The sequence below is a fragment of the Lygodium microphyllum genome, chromosome 20 (assembly GCF_053477565.2).
Source record: "Lygodium microphyllum isolate KBCC chromosome 20, Lygodium_microphyllum_v1.1.10, whole genome shotgun sequence".
NCBI lineage: Eukaryota > Viridiplantae > Streptophyta > Polypodiopsida > Schizaeales > Lygodiaceae > Lygodium > Lygodium microphyllum.
Genome location: NC_141154.1, coordinates 47,437,352 through 47,462,329, shown reverse-complemented (window position 1 = coordinate 47,462,329; position 24,978 = coordinate 47,437,352). Strand labels below are relative to the sequence as shown.

The 24,978-nt window shown below is 38.4% G+C and overlaps 1 pseudogene; it reads right to left on the bottom strand.

The window, feature by feature from the left end:
- The window catches only part of LOC148018895 (uncharacterized), a 50,234-nt pseudogene extending 36,568 nt beyond the window's left edge, over window positions 1-13,666 (bottom strand).
- Window positions 13,667-24,978: the final 11,312 nt, after the last annotated feature.

Below are 24,978 nucleotides of genomic sequence, written 5' to 3'. Positions count from 1 at the left end.
TGTTCATTTGGGCATAAAATGAATTTGTTATTCATAAGCATCGATAGTTTAGTTAATTGAGCTCCAATTATCCCAACGAATGCCATGGGCATTGATAATTGGTTGAGTCTCAAAAGAATATACTATCATTAATCTTGAGTGGCCATACAAGTCATGGAAAGATAAGATATTGAGACAACATACATATTGAGTGGGCATACACATTCTTGCCACTATAAATCTTCCCAGTCCATTGTTCATAACATAATTTGCAACAAGATTCTCAAGCTCCTCTCTAACATGTACTTCCTTTAGAGCATGTTGTATAGCCCCTACTGAGGTGCATGTTGGTGATTGTATTATCTCTTCCTTTAGCATATTCACATTTATATATCCTAGATTAGATATGACATAAGTAACTAATGAAATAATGTAGATGTTAAAGACATTTTTGTATATAAAGTACAAGAGAAATGTTTGGGATTTGACTGTATTCATGAAATAGTATTGTAAATATGAATTCATTTCTTGTTATATTTTATTGATGATAGACATAAATTTATAAGAAAAAACCAAGAAGTTGTTAGTTACGTGATTATAACTTAAAATGGAGCTCTAATTCTACAATCAAAAGCTCCTTGGCTTTTGAAACATGTAAGAGAATATAAGCACTTATATATTTTAACAATCATCAAATTTCTTGCAATTATGAAGATGTGGTCTCTAGAAACTTGCACACAATGCTGGCCATCAAGTGGTATAGACCGCACAAGAGGCAACCTAGCCCTTGTTTTATGTGCCCTCTCACGTCTAATAATTGGTCCTTTACTGTACTAGATATTGTTGGGTCGGAAGAACTGTATGGTCTACCTTCACATTATAAAGCATGGTACTGTCCCTGTTGGATGGGAAGATGATGCCATCCTCTTTGATTAGGCTCAATAGGTGCAATGACCTCGGGTGCCCAGACGAAACTCACTCCAGCCCCAAATTCTGAACGGCCCCTCCATTTCGGCCTCCTGCTCCTTCATCTCTGTCCTAGTAGCGCTGCACGGTTTTAGTCCAAGACCCTGGCCAAAATTCTCTCGCTCTCTCTCTCTCTCTCTCTCGCCTTCTCGCTCTCATTTCCTGCTAGCTCGCCTCCTCTACCAGCTCAAGTAGGCAATGTGTCCGCATTGATATCCATCTCTGCTTAGTCTCCCTCTTTTCTTCCTCTTCCCATCACCTCAATTATCCCCTCCGAAAGATAGCTCTTCTAGATACATTTCCCACATGATTATGATCACTATTGTGGCAGCAGGGTTCTTCTCTCTTATTACATACTATTCCTTTATCCCTCTTCAAACGACATGGATAACTTTTCACACGGGCCCCACCTCGTGCGCCTGGTCTCAATCCGAGCTGCCTCACCCGTGAAATGAACTTCTGCGCTCCTACAGCACGTCCACGACAGTCCCATCATGCTCGCACAGAAGATCACGTTTGAAACGTTTGCAATAATACTATTGTAAAGTTTTTAGAAAAATGGACGTTCCATCAGTTACCGCTTGTGTCGGTATTCGTGAGTGACACATACGCAGTTACGTAAATCTATCCTCACACTAACAGTTAAGAACTATGATTGGTGTTTGACGATATGGTCCTTGTGTTGGCTTGATTTCGAGAAATGTAACAAAGGACTTTATTTGTTAGCGCTTCACATTTAGGGAAGAAGAAGATCGCCACTCACAGCAGTTGACGAGGGTTGCCCAACTTGGAGATCACGAGGGCAGACGGTGTGCCAATGATGGTGATGATGGGGATGGAGCTGCAGGAGCCGGAGATGATGAAGAAGGATGGAAACGGTGCAGGGTTCAACAGTGGATTGTGTGGCAGGTGGATTCGTCCAATCGGGGAGAGAGGTACTGGGAGTGACGACTCCTCGGCGGCTTAAGTGCTTATGATAGCTCAGAACCAGGCTGTCGACGACAAGGTGCTTGTGTGGGTTCAAGTGCTTATCGTAGCTTCAGGCGCTTGTGCGGGCTCATGTTGCTTGTGCGCTTGTGCCTTTGGTAGAGCTGGCCAACCAAAGGCACCTCTGCCAGCTCCAAAATGGTATGTGCAGCGCATTTCCGAGCTCGCAGAGGCGCCATTTGTTGGCCAGCTTTGCCATAACAGTCAACTTGAAATGACGAAATATTTGGAATTTATGCAAGTTTTGAATAATTGATCCTGTTTGAGTAACCAATCTAGAAAGGAGGAGTGATATAAGAGAATTGTATTTATAAATAAATGATTGAACTAAGAGTACGAGACCAAAGTCCCGTCCATTAGAGATACCCACACCTGAAAGTACCTGAGAGAAAATCCTTTATACAAAAAAGATTGAATCCATACATTGGCATTAAACATTTTACAAACACCACTCAAGTCACACGCGAAACCAAACGATTAACAATGCCTCTAGTAGCTCCAAAAACATAAAAAACACATTCCAAGTAGAGCATCTCACACACCTTGTGGAATGTTCGAAAACACAAATTTCGAAAAAAACAATTGTACTATACTCTAATACCTCATAGAACCTTGTTACAACACTTCACACTTCAACATCCAAGTTGTTGAACACTTCGCCCAGCACAACAAGACTCCACTCTCTTACGTACAACTCTCCACTGTCCTCACACAAGTTTCAATTTCTATGCCAAGGTAAAGCCCAAGCCTTTACAACTACTCTGTCTTCTCTTATATCGTTTTCTCTTCTCTTCTACACATGTTGAGTTTCTCAAAGGCTTAAGCTTTTAGCTTTCCAAAAAGCCATAACGCTTTTGAAACATGCACGTTTTTACATTTAATAAAAGCATAAGGCTTTCAACTCTTAAATAAGGCTTAGAAACTTATTGTTTAGAATATGCTAATGAAAAACGTTTTTTTCTTTTTCTCAGCATTTTTGCTTTCCCACCTTATGCTTTTTGAGAATGTCACCATCTCTTCTCGCGTTTCAGAAAGCCGCCACCTCTGCGTTTGAAAGCTGCTTTTGAGGCCGTTAATCTTCACGCAATGATCTTCAACACTTTCCCAAAATAGAGTATGCTATCAAAATCTTCTCCAAGTTGATCTTGCAACCAAATGGAATTGTTTCCTAATCGCAAGCCCGGAATGTGTTTTAATCAAAGCAGGCCTTCCGTTAACCATGACGATCCCCTCCTCATAACAAATTAGTTGGTGAAATGTAAGATCGATTAGTTCGCGTCGCATATAACAATCAAAAACCTTCGCTAGTCATGTTATATGATGCTGAGACAGCAGTTACAGCAGTAAAAGTGCCTTGCCTGATCTTCTAAATAGCCTCCTGATTACCTCCATACCATGAAAGATAATTCTGCATAATTGTAAGGCATCCTTTGCCTTTTGTGAAGTTCTCCTTGGTTGGCCGTCCCTCAAGGCGTATCAAAGAGATTCTTGGTCACTGAATCTCGGCCACCATTACCAAAGAAACCTGGAAAACGCCCAACACCGAAAGTTTGTCCATACTATCCCCTTCTTTGATTTCTTCTAACTCTAAGAAACTGCTCCAATGCCCTTACCTTATCTTCTGAAGCCTGTAGAGCCTCAATGGGAAGCCTGCATAAGACAATGCCACCATCCTTATTATCAAAACTTTATTCTCCTTTCAACACCATAACAGGAAGCACCCACTCTGGCCAAAGCAGCTTAGCTTCACAAAAACAAAGCCATAGGTTTAGACTCATGAACCACTTGTCCCATGTTGAATGCCATGCCTGATGGGGCTACTGTACTAGTAGTTGCACCTCCTCCCTACATAGGTGCACTTGGCTTGACTTCTCTCCCATCATAATCCACTCCGTACTTGCAAAGCTCATCCACCCTTGTGAGTATTATCAAGAATTCAACTCCATGGAACTTACACAATTCTACCTTCTACTTGAAAAGGTACTCACTAATGACATCGCTGTTGAGGACAAAGAATGGATCACTTTACCCATCTAGAGACCTCATGCCATGAAGCCTGTTGTGCCCATTGTTTCATATTTGTCATGTTTGATGTCTCTCCAAAAAAATTTAAATGTTCTTTTGTCTTCCACCTCAATAGCACAAAGACCAAATATATTCAAACTGAAGTCCCCCATAACTTCTCTAAGAACATATGACATTCCTTTGGTTCTTGAGCTTTCAAAAATATTTTCTTTGATTTGGCCATACATTCTTTGATGCAATGCAATGTGTCCTAGTAGGAATATGTTTTTAAAAATGAGCTCTGTGCCCATCCATTCGTGATTTGAGAAAGTGATGCAAGATCGAGTCCATGCTATGCAATCAACAAGCAATGCTTCAGACTAAAATTATGGATGCACTAGAAAAATGGTGCCTAGCCTATCTACATGTGCTCATGCGTCATGCAAAATGCACATACAATTCCTTGATTATATCTTATCCTTAACCTCATCTCTCAACACTCACGAAAGAAATTGTTGTACTCCACTCCTCCTACCCAAAACCTCAATGTCGCTTTAAAAAACGATGGTCCTCAAGATCTTGACCAGATAAAAACAACCCATCTCACAAGTGGTGGTGTCCTTCATGATCCTCAAACTCATCCAACCACATTTTCCACTAAACCACAGGTTCCTAATTTGGTTATGAGATTCCCAACTTTCGTGGGTGTAATTCCTTGATTATATCTTATCCTTAACCTCATCTCTCAACACTCACGAAAGAAATCATTGTACTCCACTCCTCCTACCCAAAACCTCAATGTTGCTTTAAAAAACAATGGTCCTCAAGATATTGACTAGATAAAAACAACCCATCTCACAAGTGGTGGTGTCCTTCATGATCCTCAAACTCATCCAACCACATTTTCCACTGAACCACAGGTTCTAATTTGGTTATGAGATTCCCAACTTTCATGGGTGCAAGAAACAGTGTGTACACATTGAAGGTACTCTCTCATGTGTGTATGCAACTAAGGTTTACTACATATAGCTACCGTGGGCCTCATGTTGTGCTAGTACTCAATGATGGTGCAAGACACGCATCAACCCAACTCATGGCATGGAAGTAATTGATAAAATCAAGAGACGACTCCCAAGTGCAGTGTATCACTTAAGTGCAATATGAAGTGCTTGTGAACCCATAATCCCTGTGATGTGTAAGAGTCTTGGCACAAAAAACATACATATTCGATGATGTTCGATAGCTATTGGCAAAGTCTGGCTACAACTTGTTCAAAAATAACCAAATCTCGACCAAGGCTATCAAGTTTCCACACTAAAAAATTCCAAACAAAATGACAAAACAATTCGTAAGCTAGACAAACACAAAAGTCCAAGTACAAAATGACAAAACAAACGGTCACACAAATAACTAAGCTAACAAAAATCAAACCTATGTACAATTTCACTCGGGGTTTTCAATTTTTTAAAAAACACATGACATATTAACCCTCACCATAGTCTGTAAACATTTATATGCCGAAGTGCTTTTCATAAAACGATGCAACGTTTCTGAGCCAATCAGAAATCAAATCCAACACTCCATCCCTCAATTCTACAAAATCAAGAATTAAAAAAATTAATGGCACATCACTCTCAAACAACTCCTCAATGAACACACAAAAGTTATCCAAAAATTTCGCTTTAAAATCCACAAAATTTTCAAATTCAAAGTCTAAAAAACCCACAATGTCAAAACAAAACACCTGATCATCCACAACAATCCACAAACCCCTCCCATTCTCCCAAGAGGAGGCCATGACAAATCCAGGGTTTTGGAACAAGGTTATAACCCTTTCTATGTTGCCAAAATCCATTCCATCCACAAAGATTGCAAATATCCCAAAGAGAACTAGAAAAAAATCTTCAAGTACCACAGATTATCTAAACATACCATCATCCACATCAAACTCAATCATCTCTTGACAAAACTCATCAAAATAAGAAACTTCTTCAAGACAGCCATTCAAACTACAAGACTTCATCTCTTCTAGCAAATAAGACTCCAACTCTTCAATTCCACAACTATGACAGTCAACCTTTTCCATAGCATTCCCACAAACAAACTCTAGAGACTTTTTACAAATAGAAACCTTCGGCAACACATTAGGGTTATCATCTTTATCCAAACACACAATTATTCAATCCTCTTCAACTACAACCTCACAATATTTTTCCAACTCTTTGTCATGAGTTTTAGATCTCTCTTCCCTCAAATTTTCAATCCTTTTCAAAGCCTTACTCAAATTTCCTCTCACATTCTCATTAATGTCTCTCTTAAGGTCCTCAAAAACCCTAATCAAAATCATCACAAACATCATCAAGAACTCTAGGAGAACTCTTAAAAACCAAAAGACTATCAAATGATGTTTTCTCTTTGTCATTGTTGCCTAAATCAACCATACAATCATCCATACAACTAGCAAGAAGCATAAGGTCATGTCTACTCAAAGCAACATCAACAAAACCATAAACAAAAGCCTCTCCGTGGCTACCCAAAACATCATCAATCAACTCACAAGACTCATGAGAGTCTATCACAGCAACACAACAACAAGAGTCAAAATCCAAAACCTCAAAACTCTCTTGATTAACACCCAAATCCAGAAACTTACTACAAATTTCAACAAACTCATTACGCAACAAATTTGAACCCTCAACTTCATCTTAAAACCTTAAATTTTCTAATCCTCCCCCTCATGGTATTCTAACAAACTCAAAAAATCCTATTCAAATCTCTTCTTCACTCAAACACTTAGATCTTTCATTAGAACTTTCTCGATTCTCTCGTTTCTCCCCATCTATCTCAAGATTAACTGACTCAATTGCAATAAATGACACCTCTCAATCAGAATCACTTTCTAAACTCTCATCCTCACTATCATCTTCCTCTTCTAAGCTATCACTCTCTTTGTATTCATCTTCATCCTTCTCCTCACTATTATCCTCATTCCCAGTTCTTTTCTCAAAGGCATGTCAAATTTCTTTGCTACTTCCCTACAATCATAAATTTTTATGATTCCTTTCCCCCAATCTTGACTTGCTCTTGCTTTCCTATGGTCAAGGTCTACCCAATATAAGTGAAAAAGCTCCCAACCTTACTAGCATAACATGACAATCCATTTTCATAAACATTCCATAAACCTTCACTTTCAAATTCCGAATGATACCTAAGCACCTCACTTTAGCATGATTAGCAAGCTTGATTCAAAACTTATGTAACGTGTCCACTAGTATCATCCAAGACACGTCTTAGCAGTCCATCGGAAAGAATGTCTAGAAAGCTCCGCCCGGCACTCCCATGGAATGTTATGGGTTTTGCGATCTAGGGCTTCCTGCGTCTGCCACGTAGTGGAAGTATTCTGGCCATTCCCACTCAGGATCGATCGGAATTAGGGTTTTCCTGATTGGTCATTAGCTAACAGCAACTAGCGTCGGACCCAAGCGAACTACTTTACGCAGAAACGCCAGGTCCGAAGCGGATTCACGTTGCACTTGGTTCAAGGAGAATGGGAAACGAGAGGGATGCAAAGCTCAACCTCTCTGCCATAAGGCATAGTCCCATTCCGTTCCCCTAAAACAACGTAAATCGGGTAAGACATAACTCTAGGTCATCGCTTTCGTTGTTCGTGTCCTTTGACAATCATCCTGCTGTTCTTTGAGATTTGAGAAAAGTTCCTGGACAACCAGGACCACCCAACCGTAGGACGGACCCATGGCCCATCCTCCGCACTTTCCTCGCTTTGTTTTAGTTAGGTATTTATCTAACACGTTAGTTGGACATGTAACAATCAGCTTCTTTAATTAAACCATTAAGCATTGGTTCCTTCACGTAATCTTATCACGTGACATAGAAAAACAATATCAAACAAGTTCTTTATTAACATCTCATCATATTTATCATTGAAATACAAGGAGTTCCGCTCGTAGGCTTGTCCATAATCCGCCCGAAGGCTATCCAGCAATCCAGAGGGATCACTATTCCAAGTTTCCGCCTGTGGACTAGTATATGGGCCTCGAGATCCAATCCCGAGTCATGTTAGCCTCTTGTGCAGGACCCGGAAGGCGAGGGATTTACGGCCAGAGCCCCCCTGGCACCCAAGCGTCCTCCTACTCCAAGTAGTGCTCAACGGAGAGACCTCTCGCGGCGGGTTCGGTCCACGTTCCCAGCGCGGTCAACAACCCCCTTGGTTAGGGTCAGGCAGGCAGTCGGGGGTAACTGAAGCTGCCTCTCCCTTCAAGCCTTCAACCTGAAGTATAGATATTCATTTAATTTGTAATTCATAAATCAAATAGTGCTCTAAAAATCTCTAACAAGCACAAACATTTCCATTAATCGATCTTGTTGTTGGCAAACTGCTAAGGAAGGAATCTTTCCTTTTGAATGCATCTAGCACTCGATCCAGGGTACCTTGCAACTTGGCAAGATCCTTTATATTCTGGGTTAGGGCGTACCCTATTAACCCAACTTGGTCAACCCTAAAGTTCATTGGATACTTTAGTTTCCGATTTTTAACCTTCCTTATTTAGAAGGATATCAAGAATGCATCCTTTTGCAAGATAACTTGCGTAAGGATCCGCCATCCTTTTTTAGGGTATTCAACCTTTCTTCTTGTGAATCAATCACAAAACCATATGACTTCGTACTTGCTGCGCAAGTCCTACATCGTAATATGTGATAAAACAATCCGTTTTAGTTTCTTTAAGCTGACGTTTGTCAGACCTAGGGTCTCCTTTTATTATTTTCTTTAAGAACCTCAGGGACAACCCTAGTTCTTTTACGTTAACGATTTATTGACCCTACAATCAGGGAAGGTAGGCAAGTATTTAAGGTATAAACGTTTCTTGGATTTTAAATCATTCCCAATGCATATTTCGCAGCATAGGTATTCCTAAGTTTATATTAATTCGGTTAACTTTTAGAAGGTAATATCGAGATCACCTCGGCACGATTTGTTATCTATGTGATAATTGATTTTTCAGTCCTAAACTTTATTGATTTGAGGTTAGGTAAATTCAATTAATCTTCCTTTTTCTTTGCGAACAAAACTCATGCCAAATAAACAATCTTTTCCTTGCTAAGATATGTAGTTAGCAATGATAACTTCCTAGAGTTTAAGCAACATAAGAATTTTTTCATGAATTTCACCTTCTATAATGATTCGTTGTAAAAGAATATAGGGTTTAATGGTGCAAGATGCAGTTTTTATTCCTTCAAGATTTAACCGAAATATACTACTTTAGTGAGTAAATAATCTTGCTCATAATTCGTTTCAGTGCATAATGCTATTTGAAGGAAAACTATGTTTATACTTTATCCATGTTGCATGATCAATTAAACTAAATTCCTTCATCGTAAATAACTAGGAAAAAATATATCTTATCCCTAACAATTCATTTTGCATGATTGAATTAAAACCGATATAAAACCAAGAAGGAAAAACCTAGTTTTGGGGTGAGATATCCACATGGATACCGGGAGATGACCCTCCCGCAGCTACTCCTTGGACTTTCTTAGGCGGCATCGCAGCTTTAATCCTTCGAACATGAAGGCAGCTTTACACTCCTTTTTGGAATTCCACCGCCACTTCAATACTCTTCTTCTTTCTTTCGAGGCAAGGAGCCGTTAAGGGATTGACCACGAGAAGGGGGTAATAAGACCTTTAAGGTCTTAGCTTCTTCGGGAGGGAAAGGTTTACAAAGCCTAAAAAGGCCCTATAGGGGTATATACACGGTAAAAAGGGAGTGTGTGAGTGTGGTTTCACAAACATATGAAGGGGCCTTGGGGAGATCTTTGGGCTTGGGAGTAAAAGGTATAGGAAGGGGGATTTTTGGAGAGGTCTTGGGACACAGAGTAATAAAGGCTTTAGGGATTTTAACCCAGGGTGAAAGGGGAAACGTGAAGGGTGAAAGCTTATAGCACGGGGGAGAGGAAAAAGGGTGTGTAAGGAAAAGGGGACACGGGGGTTAAAAAGGGGCTTAGGGGGGTGTGTTAAAAAAGGAATATGAGGGGGATGCAACACGGGCTTCAAAGAAAACACAAGAAGGGACTTATAAATTTAAGCATGGGGGGGGGATTTGTGGTTTATGAGGCCAAGGGGAGTGGGGGTTTAATGGCCCCACGGGAAGGGGTTAAGGGTTTAAGACCTGAAAGGAATAAAGGGAATAAAACCGAGAGGGGGGTGAAAGGGTAAGTGAAGGATATAGGAAGGGGGGCTTAGAGGAGCCCCCCCTTAGAAGCTTCAAGAAGCTTCTTGAAGCTTTTGTGGGGGTCAGGAGCCGACGGTGACGACGAGGGGGGGCAATCTGCAAGCGGCGGCGCTGAGAGGGCAACCTTTGTCTGGGCAGAATGGCGACGAGGTGGCGTATCCCTCCTTCCCTCCACAGACTGCAGGGCGGCAGCGTTGATTTAGGGCGGCAGCGTTTTCTTCCTCTTCTGTCCTTTTCTTCCTTCATCCAGTAGCCTGCGGCCCCTCCCTCAATTATATAGGGGAGGGGAGGGAATCCACCCCCTCCTATGTGTCATTGTGCATGCCCGTGAAGACGAGCAAGCTCGAGTGAGGAGCTTGCTGGCTCCTCTATCCCCTTCCCTCCTTCCAGCACGATGCGCCGCTGAGAAAGGGAAAAAAATAATATCTAAAATATTACAACTTAGATCCTTCAATAATTTGAAGTCCAAACTGCTCTACACAAGCCTAAGCAATCACAGTGATTTGTGCTCCTCCATTAATATATGCTTCACCAATGTTTTGATTGATGTACCAAGCATCAACAATAGGACAAATATCAGGTATCTCCTCTACACTTAAAACTCTCACTGTTTCTTTCTTTTTTTCCTTAAACTTGAGATTTACTAAATTTTTCCACTGTCCTCTCATGTTAGGGAGCAACTCCATTACCTAAGCAAAAGATATACCAACTTTCTCAACCATCATATCCCTTTTAAGGTCATAATCACTCTCTCATTCCCCCAATGGAATATCAATAGCATGATAATGTTTCCTAGGTGCTCTCGATTTATTTTCTTCTCTCTTCTCTCTCTTTTATCATCTCTTTGTTTTTTATCCTCTTTCTTTCCTCACCTATTTTACTAGTTTTAGGCTCATCTCTCTCAGCATCTCTCCTTCTTTTAATTGCACACATTACATCAAAAATTTTCTTTTCCTCATTTTGATTGTCTAGAAGAATACAATTAATGGCACTTTTCCCTTTCTCCTCTTTAGTCAACCTAGGAACTTGCAATATAGAATCATTTTTTATTTCTATCCCATAATCATTTTGTCTATTAGGCAAGTTTTGAGGTAAAGGATTCATATCCCCTCTTGCTCTAGGTAGATAAGGAAATTTTTTGCTCACATGACCTATCTCTCCAGAAGAAAAACATGTCACCATTGGTCTTCAAAAATATCCTATTCCATTTCCTCCGATTCCACTTCCAATGTTTTTCCTGACTGGATTATCCTATAGATCCTCCACTTCCTCTTCCCCAAGGTCTCCTTCTCAGAGCTCCTAATCTCGTGTTTTACATTTGACATGACAATTGATCTTCAATCTCTAGCGCTAATTGACCAGTTTGCCTCATTAAAATCTAAAAGTTTTACCCATCCCCTTGCCAATTTTGATCTCTATTTTCAACATTAGGTGTCCTAATTGACTATCTCTTTCTAATTTTCTCAAATTTTCTCCACTTTTCTAAGGAAATTACTATATCTTCCTCAAAAGTACTCGGTTTCTTAATTTTGAATTTTGTTCTCACCTCTCTTTGCAAATTTTCAACAAAATGTTTTATTTTTAACATTTCTGGGGCTCTTTCTTTTGGGCCTAGAGATTCCTTCCAATAATCCCAAAGTCTTATGTACTCTAAGGAAAATAATTCGATGGTCTAGTCTTCTTTTTAAAAAAATAAGTTTCTATTTTTCTCCAAAGATCTTGGGAAGTCTCAATTTCCTGAAAACAGTCAAGAAACGCGTGCTTGGTTGCTTCATATTCCATAAGGAGATATGAGGATTTCTCAATCTTAGAGTTTTCTCATAATCCTCAAACCAATTATGACCTTCATTTGACAACTGAAATTTCAAAATTTGGAGTTTCAGGGTTGAGTCACTTACTCACTAGATAATAAATCCAAGCTCCAATTTTCGAGGAATCCATGAGCATCATCTCCTCTTTCTTCATGGAATTCTGAAAATGAACTACCCATCTAAAAGCATTTCTCAAACAAGAAATCCATTCACAAATCACACACATAGTCAACTTTTTTGGCACTCCTCAGAAAGGGCACCAAAAAAGAAATATTAAGTGAGTTGTGATTGAGAATAAGCCTTAGTCACTAACCGATAATGAGACGTTAAGGAGTGCCGGTTAGGTTAATTGACTTTGTTGATGAACAACACAAACACAAAAAGTTTTAAAGTTTTTATAAATAACACACAAGCCACACACGAAACCAAACGAACAACAATTCCTCTAGTAGCTCCAAAAACATCAAAAGCACATTCCAAGTAGAGCATTTCACACACCTTGCACAATGTTCGAAAACATAAACTTGTAAAAAAACAATTCTACCATACTCTCGTACCTCATAGAACCTTGTTACAAGACTTGGCACTTCAACATCCAAGTTCTCGATCACTTCAATCAACATGACAAGACTCCACTCTCTTACGTGCGACCCTCCACTCTCCTCACACAAGTTTCAATTTCTATTCCAAGGTAGGGCCCAAGCCTTTACAACCACTCTCTCTTCTCTTACATAATTTTCTCTTCTCTTTTACACACATTGAGTTTCTTAAATGCTTAAGCTTTTCAAACAACCATAAGGCTTTTGAAATGTGCATATGTTTTGCTTTTAATAAAATCATAAGTCTTTCAACTCTTAAGGATTTAAAACCTATTGTTTAGAATACTCTAATGAAAAACGTTTTTTTCTTTTTCTCAATGCTTTCTCTTTCACCACCTTATGCTTTCTGAGAATGTCACCATCTCTACTTGCATATTCAGAAAGTTGCCAGCTCTACATTCGAGAGATGCTTTTGAGGTAGTTAATCTTCGTGCCATGATCTTCAACACTTTGCAAAAATCGAACATGCCATCAAAATATTCTCAAAGCTAATCTTGCAACCAAATAGAATTTATTTCAAATCGCAGGATTGGAATTTGTGTTTTAATAAAAGCATGCATTTTGTTAACCATGTTGATCCCCTCCTTAGAACAAATCAGTTGGTGAAATGTAAGATGGGCCGGTTTTTGTTGCACATTACCATAAAAAACCTACGCTAGTAGTCGTGTAATATGATGTTGAGATGGCAATTGCAGTAGTAAAAGTGTTTAGGCTAATCTTCTAAGCAACCTCCTGATTAGCTCCATACTTTTGACATTCATGACAGATAATTCTGCAGAATTGTAAGGCATCCTTTGCCTTTGTGAAGTTATCCTTGGGTGGCTGTCCCTCGAGGTGCATCAAATAGATTCTTGGTTATTGAATCTTGGATGCCATTACGAAAAGAACCAGGAAGACCCCCAACACTAAATATTCATCCATATTTTCCTCTTCTTTGATTTCTTCTAGCTCTGAGAAACTGCTCCCATGCCCTTACCTTATCTTCCAAAGCCTTCAGAGCCTCAATGGGAAGCGTGCACAAGACAATGCCACCATTCTTATCATCAAAACTTGCTTCTCCTTTCAACACCATAACACGAAACACCCTGATAGGTGCAAATCGGGTTGTGTTTATATAAGTTCGACAAAAAAGGAAAAGCAATGAATCCTTTGGTTTCCGGTAGATGGAAGATCTGCATGAGCGATACAAGAATTCTTGTATAATAACAATCGATTAATAAGAACCTATTCGGCCAATCCAAACGGGTTGCGCCATAGCAATATTTGTTGTAAAAAAAAAAGGCCAAAGCGACCTAGCTGCACACAAACAAAGCCCTTCATATGCCCCAAAGTAGATAGGTATACACTCTTGAACCACTTATCCCATGTTGAATGCCATGCCTGATAGGGCTAATGTACTGAGAGTTATAGCTTCTGCCTACATAGCTACACTTGACTAAACTTCTCTTCCATGATAATCCACTCCACTCTTGAAAAGCTCATCCACCTTTGTAAGCATTGCCATGCTACTACTCAACAATGGTGCAAGACGTGCATCAACCCAACCCATGGCATGAAAGTAATTGATAAAATCGGGGGACGTCCTACGAGTGCAATGTATCAAACACGAGGAACGTGAAGTGCTTTCGAACCCATAATCCCTATGATGTGCAAGAGTCTCAGCAAGAAAAACATACATGTTCGATGATGTTTCATAGCTATTAGCAAAGTCTAGCTGCAACCTGTCCAAAAAATGCCAAATCTCGACCAAGGCTATCAAGTTTCCACACATAAAATTCAAAGTTTGACAAAACAGTTCCTAAGCTAGACAAACACAAAAAATCCAACTATGAATTGTCAAAACAAACAGTCTCACAGAGATAACTAACCTAACAAAAATCAAACCTATCTACATTTTTACTAGGGGTTTAAAGTTTTCAAAAAAAAACTTGACAACGATAATACTCTCTTGTAGATCTTTCAAAATGTTATGTTTGAGATGTTTGGGCTATATTGTACTCCAATTTGGATAACCTGCAATCTCAAAAAATAGATACTATTGCATTGTGTTCATTTCCATAACTACCAACTCCAATTTTATGGATTTTACTAGAATTGTTGGTTCCTTCTTTAAGTTGTCATTTTTGTGTGGAGAATGAGTTTCTTTGATTGGTGCTACGTAATTTAGTTTCCAAAAATATGTATGTTTTTATTTTATTGAGCTTGGAGTAAAGGTCTTGATGATGATTGCGTGTGTTTTTTATGAACAAGAAAAAAAGGTCTCGGGTATCTATGGTCACGTTGTCATGCCGCTATGCACTCACCGTGTAAAAAAATCTAGAGTGTGGCTTTCTTATTGATTTAGAGAGCCAATGCCATTTTAGACATTAGTGTTAGTATCCATGGTTCAAAAATATTAGATTTTTGGACAAGTTTTAGCCAATTTTTTATATTCTAGATATTATATCTTATAAAAATCCATAAAACTATAGACAACCTCTAGATTAGGATGACATGTAAAAGAAAGCATATAGCTTTCATCCAATTTGAGAGGATTTTATATAAACAGAGATTTTGACGAAATCGTGTGATGCATGATCACTATTTTCAGGTAGTGAATAGCACTCCAAAAGTGGGAGATGAAGGAGTGATCCAACAGAATTCTAGCCAAGTGTCCTGGTATTATACCTACCTTTCAGAGCCAATGAAAGCATCAAATTGGCAATCTGAGCAGCATGGAGGAATGTATTATTCTATACATGCTTTTGTCTATAAGAGTTTTATCTTCTCATAATGCTGAAAATAAACTGATAGGCTTCATCTCTGTTAGTATTCTTCTTCATTTTCTATTTCATTCTGGGAGTATTCTTCTATATCTTCAAACCCCTTCTCTTTCATCTACTCCTCTCCTTGAATCTACCTTCACCCCATGGTGGACTTTCGACACCAAACGCATCAACATCGTGTTAGGAGAAGTTTATGCTATCATCAGAGGTGAATTCCAGAATATATTTGGACTGATTTGGGACTGATATCTTTAGCCATATTTAGGGAATTAGTTACAACAATGTTCTTTTAATTAATTTCTTACTCTACATAAGACATCTTGTGAAAATATGCAAGTATTATGCGCCCCTATGGCATGGCAATGTTTGTAGATCATTCATAGATGCTTTGGGTTGAATTACGAGGAGCTTTTCTCTTATTTCTTGGCTATGGTAACTTACCTTTATCAAGAACTAAATTTGAAGCTCTCTTGAAGCAAGTTTCTTTGCCCTACAAGCCTTGTAATTGACTCATAAGTTTTTGTCCCTAAGAGTCTACATTGAATGTAGTCATGCAAAGTTGATTCATGCTATGGCATCATGTATGAATGATGGGATGCAGAGTAGTTTATGATACATCACAACATATTGTACTTGATTTTATAATTTGTGATTGCTCTTACAGTCAAGAAAACAAGCTTAATTTGAGTCAGAACTTATGAAATAATACTCTTGTGATCTTTGCTAAGAACATGCACTTGGAAGCTCTATTAACATCTTCAAGAACTTGGCTTGAAACCTTCAATCCTTCTCTTATCTCTACCATCTCTGGAGTCTAAGCTCTTGAACCCCCATACATTCTTCTCTCTTAAACCCCTATGATTGACTGTGAAGTACCTCTTGAACCTTAAAACATTCATTGTAATTTACTTATCTCTTGAAGGCACATCTCTATCTATCTTGTCTAGTTTTCTTGCCAAACCCCTATGGTGACAGTTGGTGAACCCTACGCACTGCGACATTGGTGAACCCAACGTGAAGGTTGGTGTAAGAGAACTCCAAGATGGGGGATTCTTCAGGAGATACTCTACAACAGTTGGTGCGCATACTACAACAGACTCAACAACAACAAATCCAAATGTTACAACAACAACAACAAAGGCAAGAGGAAGAGAAGATTGATTCCATAAATATCAAGGCCCTAGAGGAAGTTGGGTGGGAATTAAAACAATTTAATGGTCAAAATGTCTATGTTTTCATTCTCTTGTAGGTTGAGAAAAAACTCTTCTTTGGTGTAGTACAATATGCATGGAGTCACTATTTTGCCAAACTAGCCAAGCATAGTCTTCAAGAAAGAATCCATGGCCTTTTTAAGCGAGATGCGGATTGGGCTGCAGTCAAAAAAGCCTTACGAAAAGAATTCTTCTTAGAAGACTCTGGCCTAATGACAAAGAAAATCTTCACTGATTGCATTGAGAAACCCAACAAAGGTTTAGCTGCAACAACTTTATACCATGAGTTTGAAATAAAATTTGAACAACTTGATGTTGAAGACCAACAAAATAGGGAAGGTCAGAAGATTGAGTTATTCCTTAAGGTTGCAGATCCCATTTTGCACAAGAAGCTTACTAATCACCTAGAAGATGCTACCTGAGACTCAAGAGTCACGACTGCATGGATAGATGTTACTAATGCAATTAATATGATTGCTCAAAGAGAGCGGATGCAACTAAGATTGGGCTCTACTTCAACTTTAACAACTCCATTGATGGATCTCGTTCCACCTTCACAATCCCCTATTCCTTTTACTAATCAACCAACTCTTTCTTCTTCTGTTCCTTATAAAAATGATGTCATGGATGAACTCGTTAAAAGCATGTGTGACCTTCATCTGAATCTTACAGCAATTAGTTCCAAGGTGGAGAAGCTGGATGTCAAAGTTGAAGAACGAGGACAATCATAAACTCAAAGACCTATGAGAGAAGGCTTTAAGAGGCGCTATATTTGGTGTGATAGCCAACATGAAAAGAGGGAGTGTTCTACTTTCCGTGAGGCTAAAGCACAAAAGCTCATCTTTTGGAAAGAGAAAAAAATTCATGGAGTTGAAAATGGTCTTTCACCGGAGCAAAATTTTGGCAATGGTGGAATGAAGAAAAGTTTATAAGATATATCTGTAAAGAATGCCTACGTAGCAATTGATGCAGCTACCTATGGGCTGTAAATTAAACCAACTAAATCAAATTTGATAGCATGTAAAGCTAATTTTCAATCTAAAGTATGGATGCATGCACTAGATCAAATGGAACGAGGCAAAGCAACCAAAGAAGATTTGGCTAACGCCAATCAGTGCTTTCGAGGAATAACTGGTTGGAAAGAACCGGTAGATTCTTTTTTCGCCTTTGCACATTTGGTTGACATCAATCATAAAGAATTCTTGATTGAAGAAAAGAGAAGAAGAGAAGATGAATCAAAGCTTACTGAAAATATAACCCCAGATCAAGAGATGGAAGATGCGCCACAAACAGAGAAGACCGAAGGAAAGAAGAAAGGCAAGCAGCCAGGCTACAAATTATACTGTGACATAGAATCTGCAACTAATCTCAAACAATTCCTAGAAGAACGAATTCTAGGAAGCAAAATTGAATTCACCTTAGGCAAAATTCTTGGAATTTCCAAAAGTTCATTCCATGATGTAATTATTAATGTAATCAAAAAGAAAATACAATATGTTAGTGATGAAGCTGAAGAAATAGTGTATGCTTTTTTGCAAGTTCTTCAAGTTTATGTGCAGGATGAAGAGAAGCTAACTTCACAATGAATTCATCTTGAAGCAGTTAAAGAGTTAACTGCAGCAATTGAAGCTGAAGATAAAGAAAGCATGGATGTAAAAGAAGTGAAGGCTGAAAATGTAATGGTCGACCGGTCCAAACCAATTGGGCAGCCCACCTCTCAAAAAGAAGACCATCTACAGCACATGCATGATGAAGAAGAAGCCTGATAATTCATTCCAAGCAATCACTACTCCCGTACACATTGGGCAAGAGCAACAATGGAGACAATCATTAAAATTGGAGAAAAAGAAACACCATGTATTGCACTTTTAGACCATGGTATTGAGATAAACGTCATGGCAAGGAGTCTCTATGAAAGCGGTGGATGGCCCATAGTTGTTGATCCAGGTTGGTGAATGAGAGATGTAAACAACTCTTCTGGAGAGTTATATGTTGCATGTCCTAATGTGCAGGTAACTATTGGAGACATAAAAGACAATTTTTACTTTTTTGTTCAAGACTCTTATAGTTACCCTATCATTCTTGGGCAACCTTACATTTTTTAAGCCCGCTTGGAAATAAAAGCTCTTGACGATGGTTCTTCCTATGCTCAAATCCGTAGCAAGGATAATGAATGAGTTGTCCAATTTCTTACTGTGTATTAACCATAATCGAAATAGAGATCGAATGCGTGATTATCCTATGCCTCCTAATGCCCGAGAACTCAAGGGTTTTCGAGCTATACTTCTATAAAAGGAGGATATGTCAATGTGTCATATAAAAAGATTGGACCTCCTTATACTACAAAAATTGTGTCTCTAGAAAATCTGTATATATATACAGCCAATAGTATGGGTTGTTATAAGTCTCTTCCACCCATGATGAAAGCTGAAAGAAAATATTTATGTCATCTAAAAAGGGTGCTGAAAACTTATGACATGATGGCTGAAAATGAAGATGTTTTAGACATTTTTTAGACTGATTACTTTCGACACATTGGTTGAAATATATACAGCTACTAATATAGAAAATCAGTCCATAGAAATATGTACATTGGATTTTTATCAAACAATTCAAGAATTTGTTGAGCAGGAAGACATTAGTTTACTCAACAAGGCTGAAGCGCAAGTCGAGACAAAATACAATATGGTGGATAAGAAAGTCAAGCCTATGGTAGTCCCACTGCCTCTTGAAAGTGAAGGGCTAGCTGATAGGGTAGCAAATTAGCCAAGTCTTCGTGATCCTTTCAACATTGGTCACAAGTTCACATCTGAAAGTATAAAAGAGCTCAAAATATGTGAAAATTATTTCCTTTCGACAGCTGAAAAATACTCTTTTATGTAAATGCTAATGAAACATGAAAAAGCTTTTGCATTTCAACCAAGTGAAATAGGCTGTGTGGATCAAAATATTGTGGCTCCTATGGCCATTTTTATGGTCCCACATGTGCCTTGGAACCTCAAGCCCATTCCCGTTCCAAGGGCGCATTTGCCCAAATTATTGGAACTTCTAAATGAGAAGATCAGAATGAAGATTTTAGAACTTTCTTTAGCACCTTACTCAAATCGATGGTTTACCATACCCAAGAAAAATGGATCTTTACGATTCATCCAAGATCTATAGCCTGTTAATCGTGTCACAGTTCGAAATGTTGGTTCGGGTCCGATTGGTGAGGAGTTTGCTAAAGCTTTTGTAGGTAGAGCAATTTATTCTATGGGTGACCTATATTCAGGATATGACCGATTTCAGTTTTCATTAGAAAGTCAAGACATTACCACAATGAAGACACCTCTTAGATGGTTTGCATGTGCACTCTACCACAAGGTGCAACAAACTCCATAGCCCATATGATGAATGCCATGCACAAAGTCTTAAGGGACTTTCTTCCACAACTTACTCTTCCATTTCTTGATGATGTACCTATCAAGGGATGTGAAGTTAATGAAAGGAATGAGGAGCTTGACGAAGATGGCTGTAGGACATATGTAGTTAACCATATTCATGAATCTTATGATAGGATTTTAACAAGGCTAAAAGAGGTACATCTTACCCTTTCTAGAGCTAAGTCGATTTTTGGAGTAGAAGAAGTCCTAGTGGTTGGGCATTTGTGTGGCCCCTACGGACGTAACCTTCACCAATCAAGATAGATGCCATAAGAAAAATGCAAGAAAAATGCACAAATATTTCAAAGGTGAGAAGATTTCTTGGCACATGTGTATTCTATCTCATATGGATACCACATTTTGCTCATGTAGCCAAAAATCTCTATCAATTATTAAGAAAAGGCTAAAGATTCTCTTGGGGGAAAGAGCATACTCTCACTGTATACAAACTAAAGAAGTTGTTAATTTCAGGCCCCACTCTCAAAAGGGCTAATTATTCAAATGGTCAACCCATCATCCTTAGTCTGGATACAAGTCCCATTAGGATAGGATGGGCTGTTGGCCAAGAAGACCTTGAAGATAACAGGTATGCAATTTTTTTTGGAGCAAAGGTTCTCAATGAAAGTCAAAGAAGGTATACACAAGTAAAAAGGGAATTGTGGGGAGTTGTAACAGCATTAAAGTGTGATCGTGAATACTTTATAGGTGCTTCCGTAGTGGTAGAAAATGATTGTCTTTCACTCTTGGACATGATTGCCAACTGCTCTACACCTGACATTTTTATGCTAAGATGAATTGCATATATTAAATCTCTCAACCCCGAATTAAAGCATATTGCAAGAAAGGAAAATCCAGTTGTTGACATGCTACATGTGTAAGATATGACAATGAAGAAGAGCTAATGGAAGAAGATGAAGCTGAAGAATCTATACTTGCTGAATTTCATTCCATGGTTGTGCTGAAAGTACCTTTTTAGTTGTTGCCACATATACAAACCCAAAGTTGAATCTTGTAGGTAAAGCTGATCTTTTTAATGGTATAAGATTACGTACAGTAAGAACATGAAAATGTACTACTATAAATCAGCGTACAACAAGAAAGATCAAAGGTTTATCTATGGAAGAAGGGTGGTCAACTAGAAGCCAGCATGCTCATTGAATTTCTCAAGTTCTAGTTCATTTCCTTGAAGAAGATTGGTTGAAGATCGGCCAATATTTGAGCACAATGAAGGAGGAGTCTTGGAATGATGAAGAGTTTAAGCATATTAACAAGAAATCTTATGGCTTTTTTCTTAAAGAAGGCCATCTATGGAAGCACAGAAAGAAGAAGAAAGGAGCGCCTGCCCAAGTTTTAGGTAACAAAAGATTGCAACAACAGGTAATGAAGGAATTTCATGAAAGCCTGTGGGCTGGCCATAGGGACATATGGGAAACCTTTATAAAGTCAAAGAAAAATATTGGTGGCAAAACATGTATCGAGACATAGCACATTTTGTTGAAACTTGTTATGTATGTCAAATGTATTCTATGGTCAAGGATCGAGATGGGTTACAATTGACTTATCCCTTGTCTATACATTATAGATGGGTTATTGATCTTGTAGCCATGCCTACAAGGATATGGAATATGCGGTATTTAGTGCTTGCAAGAGAATATCTAACCAATCAAGTTGAAGGTAAAGCTTTAATAACCAAGACCACTCAAGCTGTTTGTTACTTTTTTCTTAAAGAAGTATTTTGCAGATATGGCTGTGTTGGCAAGGTAGCCGCAGATAGAGGAAAATTGGATGCTGATGAGTCATGTAACTTCTTTGCTCAATTGGGTATCAAGTTGGCTTTAGCCTACAATCTTGAAGGCAATGAGAAAAGTGAGAGAGGGCACCAATCTATTCTCAAAGCTCTAGCAAAGTCTTGTAGAGGAAAGATCAAAGAATGGCCTAAAAAGCTACCTTTTGCATTATGGGCTGACCGGACTACTCACATTACAGTGACTAGCTATATGCTAGCTAAACTTATACATGGACAATAATCAATTATGCCAATTGAAGAAAATATTCTCACATGGAGCCTTCTACCTTGGGAGGAAGGCATTTGTAGAGAAGAGTTGCTGACTTTGCGCATATGGCAACTCTAGAATCTTATTATTATTATAATTTACTCTATCATTAAGTTTTCATTCATCAATAGAGAGACAAATAGAGAGAGTAGGAGGGAGAGAAAAAGAGCAAGAGAGCAAACATATATTCTCAGGGTGCATATATCCTTGGCATATATCTTAGTATTGGCCACCCAATCACAAAGCAAGTTTAAAATGACTTGTAGTGATGAGATGTAAGAATAATGATGGAGGATTTCCACACCAAATAGTAATGCAATAACAAGATGCATCAATACTATTGATAGAGCAATTGAAATTGGTGGAGCATAGCATCAATTGAACATTCTGAAAAATATGGAAGATGCCACTTTGGTATAAAGAAAAGCATTGGAATAATTGGAGATGAGACCCACTCATTTGTGAGCCACATCTTATTTTAAATACTTATTTGGATATACTTTTCTTGCTTTCTCTTCACTGAATGTATAGCCATATGATATCCATGCCATCTCCAAATCCTTCACATCATCTGGAATTTTTAATGTACAACATTATACAATCCACATAAGCCAAAAGGCAACATACAGATCTTCCAAAAACTCATGCATATCAATATAGTGATACTTCTTAGATAATCACCTTGCATAAGCGATGAAAAATATAGCTTTATCCTATCTCACAAATCAAAATATTGATCATCACAAAAGCACACACATAATCCAAGTACTCCCTCTCAGATCATAGGGTATTGAAAGGTCATGAAATTCAAATCGCACGTAGCCATGTGTATATTTCTCTAGGAAACTCATTGATCCACCAAGATCAAATGATGGTAGTATCGTGTCAAAACGTTGCTGCATCCTAGAGTTGCAATTCACCCGAATCATATGGTAGCATTGAGGCCTCCCATGTCCCTTTTGAAATATTCTTAAATAGTTTAAGTCCATTAAACATATTCACATTTTTCCCAACATCTTGCATGGAAAAGCATACATCCATGTTCTCTTGGTCCTCATATATATAAAAGCATATGATCCTAGTATCAATAGCCTATAAAGAAGCAAACTACATGATATAGATCTCTTTGTTTTATGCTGGCAAAACACCTTCAAATGTACTTTCTTTTGCTTGCATAGATTGAAAAAAATTTGCATTCTTCATAGCTATCTCCTTAATCAAATCATTATCTACATTCTATGTTAAGATATCATTTACACTCAGGGACATACATTGTCATCCTCTTGGTTACATTTACTCTCACTATATCATTTGGATTTTCAAAAAATGCATATCTATCCATGGTCACTATATATTCTACATGCATTGTGTTTATATCATATGTATTCAAAACAAATGTATCCTCTCCATCTTTAGGCAAAGCATATATCCAAAACACATTTGTAGCATTAGGTAACTCATCAAATAAGGTCATCTACATCTTTAATATATTGAGCATATTCTTCAAGTCATGTTAACTCCCACTGTAACTTACACATTTTGTGTAAAAGTTCCTTAACTTTATCTTGCATAGTCATTCATGTATCCTTGCAAACCATCTCTTTTGGTATTGTTTACTATTCTTCTTAAAGTTGTATAGCCTTCAACTATAGCCATTAGGGGAGATTTGGAGTCAATTTTTGGTTGTGAAAAAATTTAAGGAGATGGAAAGTGTTATTAAATTTATAAAATACCCCGATGGGAAAATTTTACAATCTAGGGAAAATAAATTTTTCTATCCCTGGTCGGTGCTCCCATTAGTTATTAATATGGATTTTGAAGGAAACTACTTAGATAGAAAAAGTTAAAATTGTATAGAATTTTGAGCACATCACCAATCCAAACGATGTCAATCCTGACATACGTGTATGATATCATTATGATCACGTATGGATGGAATTCATTAGAGTAGGCTTGAGTTTAAACTATTGAGAAACATCATGTCCTCCAAATGAAGCTAACAATTATCCATTCAACGAGGCATATGAGACATGCTAAATCTTGCTACCCTTGATCCAACACGAGTGCCCTCCAGCCATTAAGCTCTCAACATAGCCCCTAGAGCTCTTTGTTGTGCCACTCAAACTCTTTGCTTGATGCTTTGCACCCCATTTGCCAAGTTTTCTATTTCCATGAGGAATCCATCAAGGAAGGGAGCCATTAAAACCACTCCATTGAATCTCCCTATGACGAAATGCCCCTCGTAGCATCAGGAGGACCCAACCATTGGTGCAAGTAAGCATAATTGCTTAATGGATTAGTCTAAGAAAATGTGAATTTTCTTTTACGATGAAGAAAAATCCTTGACAAAACCTAGAGATAAGCTTCCATGATATTACTTTGTTTGGGATTCACTTTGTTTGTATTGTGTTTTTCCACATTTAGCTAGGACTTCATGCAATCTGCCATATTGGCACATATGGTAAATGGTGACATCAAAGCAATGTTATTGCTCAATCTCATTATTTTGATTCGTAAGAGCTTGTTTCTAGGTCGTGACCCTTGTTGAGATATCGAGCTCCACTCGTGATATGCCAGGGTGAACGTTGTGCATTTATGTCACCGACTTGTTAGCTGTAGTTGCGGTTGGTACACCGCCCATGAATAATGGCTAGATGACAGCTATCCTTATCTACTCTAGTTCGTGGCTCAATTAGTATGCCACCTTAGTTAGTTGAGTTTGGTTTGAGACCCATATATAGGGTTCTTCTATTTCTATGTACTTGAGTTCTTTTTGGCTTACACAACTAAGAAGAGGAAAACTGTTTTCAGCCTCCACCTGTGTGTGTATTCCCCCATTGTGTAAGCAAGAAAGCTACAAGTGAGGCTCCTTCCTTCTCTCCCACAATCTTGACAACCCTCATGTGGTTTAAATCCACAATGGGTCACTATG